Source organism: Zingiber officinale, chromosome 6B (assembly GCF_018446385.1).
Source record: "Zingiber officinale cultivar Zhangliang chromosome 6B, Zo_v1.1, whole genome shotgun sequence".
In the NCBI taxonomy this organism is placed as follows: Eukaryota; Viridiplantae; Streptophyta; class Magnoliopsida; order Zingiberales; family Zingiberaceae; genus Zingiber; species Zingiber officinale.
The window spans coordinates 9,187,353-9,191,691 of NC_055996.1; the positions used below are offsets into that span (position 1 = coordinate 9,187,353).

Here is a 4,339-nt window from a genome sequence, read left to right on the forward strand (position 1 = left end):
TGTGTGTTGTATCTTGTATGCATTTAACAAAATGTGTGTGAGGGACAAATACAGGTAGATGTAGAGTTTTGGCCACCATGTAGAGGAGGTACTTTGAATTGTATGACTAGGAACCCTGTGATAGAGGGTATTCCTTACTTTTTATGGTGTCCCCTTAAAATGGACGGTGATTCCCTACAAGGAAAGCTAATTAGAGTTTCTAAGTTTTTTCCCATATTAATGTTAGAAAGTGATTTGCGTAATCTAGTGATTGTATGAGTGAGGGACCCTTAGTGACATAGGATGACCCTTTAATCAGACTGTCTAGGTTACTTCTTCTACTTAATATTATTAATCTATCGTTAGGAAGTACATTACATAACTCTAGCGATTGTATGATCAGGGGGGCTCTTGGGCAACTCTTTAACCGAACTTTATAGAGTTACTTCTTTACTTCATGGCATTAAAACATGGGTAAACTCTCCGGTGTGATCTTCACGGCGTTTTGCCAAACTTTAGTTAGATGTCCTACAAAAATTTAAGCACGGATTTAGGTAGATTAACAATGCATAAAGACATTAACTAGCATCATAATGAAACTAAAATCCTAGGTCATCCCCAAATCCAACTTCACCTCACCCTCCGTTCACTTGCTCTCACACTCTTTCCCTCTCTCCTCTCTCTCTATTGTCTACTCTCTCCCTGCTCTCTCTTTCTCTTCTCTAAATGTCTCTCTCTTTCTCAAGCACTCATGAACCAACTTTCGATTATCTAGATAACTCGTCATACGAAATCAACTAGTGCTTAGTCAATAGCCCCTATAGGATCAATATTTTATTATTTAACGACATCTCCATATATTTGCGGATTTGCCACATATATCAAATTTTTGGCACCATTGCAAGAGATTATTTTGATTAATATTAGTTGATTAGCATATGAGTTACTCTAGACTTGTTAATAAATTTTCCATTTACTTGTTTGTCTTATTTTTGCATATTTACTTCTTGCAATTTAAATTTTGCATTTTATTTTTTTTAATAATTCTATTTTTATAAGATTTAATGAGCACTAACATGTCAAGTATGTCTTTAGGAGAATTTTTCGCACCTATTTCTGTAAGATTCAGATCTTCCATTGTACAACCTAAGATTGAAGTGGACAACTTCCAACTAGATCCAGAATTAATCTTCATGATTCAAGGTTACAAATTTAGAGGATAAATTTCACAGAACTCATACTTATACCTTGAGATATTTCTTGAATATTGCAATATAGTGAGCTGTGAAGGAGTTTTAATAAATATCATTCGGTTGATGGCATTCCCTTTCAGTATCAAGGATAAAGCAAAGACTTGGTTTTATTCTCTCCCTCCACAAAGCATAATAAGTTGGGAACAATTGGCGCAACATTTCCTAAATTATTTTTTCCATCTAAAAGAATGGTGTACATAAAGAATTGTATTACAAATTTTACTCAGACAAATGGAGAATCATTATTTGAAACATGAGATAGATTTAAAAGTTTATTAAGATAGTGTCCTCACCATGGGCTGGAAAGATGGCTGATAATGCACATATTCTATATGAGGATTTCTTTTTCGAGTAAGAGATTTTTAGATTCAACCGTAGGAGGTTCTTTAATGAACAAAAGTTTGGAAGAAACATATACATTAATTGATCAAGTGACAAAGAACCTCCAAGGATGGTCAAGTGAACATATAATGACATCTTCCTCGAGAATTTCAAAAATGCAAGCTGTGAATGCAAGTGCACATGTTGAACAAGATGCAGTGCAACTTCCAAGAGAATTGAAAATCACAGAATGAGTAGTCTAAAGGAAAAGAGAAGTCCATTGAAGATTATAGTGCTTTCAAGGTGAGAAGTAGCAAGAATCTAAAAGAACTTTTGGAAAATGCTGAGTGTAGAAACAAGGAGAATTACAGTAGTGAATCATAAGATCTAACCCCCACCTCTCCCGAAGAGATCTATAGGCCACCGATATCATTCCCTCAGTGGGTAATACAATCAAATCTAGACAAGAAATTTGAACCTTCACCACTTAGTAAAAAGGGTACTGAGGATAGGAATCAGAAATCTAGTCCCATGCCACAGCAGAACACTTTTGTGCCACCAATCCCCTTCTCACAGAGGCAAGCGGCAATTATGAGTAAAGACAAATTATGCAAATTCTATGATGATAATTTGGTTGCAAGCAAGTTTCTTAGTTTAATTCAAGATGATAAAATTTTAGATGATGAGGAATTAGCCACTTGCAACTTTGTTGAATTACTTAATAATGAAGATTTTTCTGATAAGGACGATAATCAGTTTGAAGTTCTTATGGAATTATTGATTCTCCTACATATGATATTGATCTTAGTGTATTATCTAATGTTGAATGTGATGAAGATAATGTTTTAGAAGGAAGTGTAGGAAATTGTGAGGTGGAAGCAGTATCTCATGAATCACTTCCTATGTTCTCACAACCATTCGATATTATGGAAATTACATAAAATGATCAAGTTGTTGATATAAGTGTAGGGACTCATGCAGAGATGATAGAGTGTCAAGAATTACCACTTTTGATTGTACTACCACCTGAGCCAGAGCCAGAACCATCTTGATCTAGAAAAAGTCTCATCCACTTGTTTAGCATTTTCAGGTACTCCTCAGCCATGCAAGGTCAATATTTCTTGTGATCTTTCAGAAAACTTCATAGAGGTACCTATAATTGATTTTGTTAGATGTGATTCATTGTTTCATTCATGTTTCGTCAAATTTATTATGGTTATAGTTCTATCTTATATATTATTCTTGTGGGAGGGATGTTTTTCCGATAGGTGTGCAGGTTTTCATGAGACCAAAACTTAGAAGCTCAATCTGAATCGTCTTTGATCTCCAGAAAGAACTTCAAAGGAGACGAAGATGGAGAGAGTGGTGTTATGCCACATTGATCAAATGATGACAGCTCTCTCATAATAACATGGGCAATTGAAAGAAAAGTCCGAAAGTATTCTACTCTGGCTAGGGTCCAATTTAGATGAACTAAACAGAGGGTCGAGCTAATGACCTAAAATAAGCACTTCTTAGGAGACACCCCAAGTTCTTTATTGTTCTTGTTTCCCTTTTTAATAACACAAACCTTTTACTTAGATTTTATTTTTTGTCTATTACAGAGGATTCAAAGATAGGGAGGAGTGCGACCACTAAAAGGAGGGGTCAATTACTTAGGCATTTTGTAAGATCTAGCAAATAAATAATAAGTGTTATTAGAGAAATAACCTTATTAAATTTTTTGAGAATTTTTAGAAATTTTTTAAGGTTTAAACGGAGTCTGTATGACACCTTTAAGAGAATGAGTCAATTAGGCTCAGAGGAGGCTTGTTTAAAATACCCCATTTAAAGTGGAGTTAATGGTTTTGATTAACCTAAGGTTGTGATTAATTAACCTATGGTATAAAACCTAAAGCTTTCCTAATTTCCTTCATTTTCCCTATTTCCCCTCTCTCGATCTATCACCCGAGCGTTGTCTTATATTGCTAGTGTCATTTGATCCACCGTCGGCCGAGCAGCCTTCTCCTCCTTTGATCGTTGAGTTTCGTCCGACTATTGTCCTCTCCGATCTATCGATCTCAGGCATCTGTGCCACCTTGACGCCATTACCCAATCCCCCACTCATCTCGTATGCCCTAGCTTCCATTGTTAACGCCATTGATCGCCTGTCACCGGCCATAGTGATAATCGTCGATCCCTAGGTCTTCATCGTCACTCCCTTACTGAGTCATCTTTGTCATGCCATGGATCACCAGTGCCTCCACGAGATTGTTTCCATTACCACTCTGTCGCAACTCCATCACTAGCTGGACAACAACGCTGGAAGGGGAAAACAACGCAAGTGGGCTAGGGCTACCCTCCCTCTTGCATGAGAACCCAAACAATTGGTGCCATCCGAGGAAGCTTCGTTGGTGAATCCCTAGCGTCCTGCCCATCACCTTTATTGGAGATGTTGGAGCTTTAGCAAGTGTTGCTACACGACGATCCGATTGTTGTTGTCACCTCTAGTCAAGCATCAACCGGACAGTAGGGGGAATTGTGTTTTGTTCAGGCCAAATAGGGTAAACTAGATCTAATTGACACCTATGCTAATTAAATCTTGTTTATCTACTTACAATCTAAGCTCACTATTATATATCCTTATAGCTGCTTCTGGCTTCTTTCACCAAGTAGCAATAGAGCAGATTGAGGTGAGATCTGATTAGTGTGTGATTATCAGAGTCTTTGTTTCATTTCTGTTTCAAATTGGTTATTTGATTATGGAGTTGGTTGGGTTGTGCATAGTATTTGATTCATGATGGATT

At 36.8% G+C, this 4,339-nt stretch overlaps 1 non-coding gene across 1 annotated transcript; it reads right to left on the reverse strand.

The window, feature by feature from the left end:
- Window positions 1-1,426: 1,426 nt before the first annotated feature.
- Window positions 1,427-1,533, reverse strand: LOC121993362. Its single transcript, XR_006115222.1, has one exon. It is a non-coding gene; the product is annotated as a small nucleolar RNA R71 (small nucleolar RNA).
- Window positions 1,534-4,339: the final 2,806 nt, after the last annotated feature.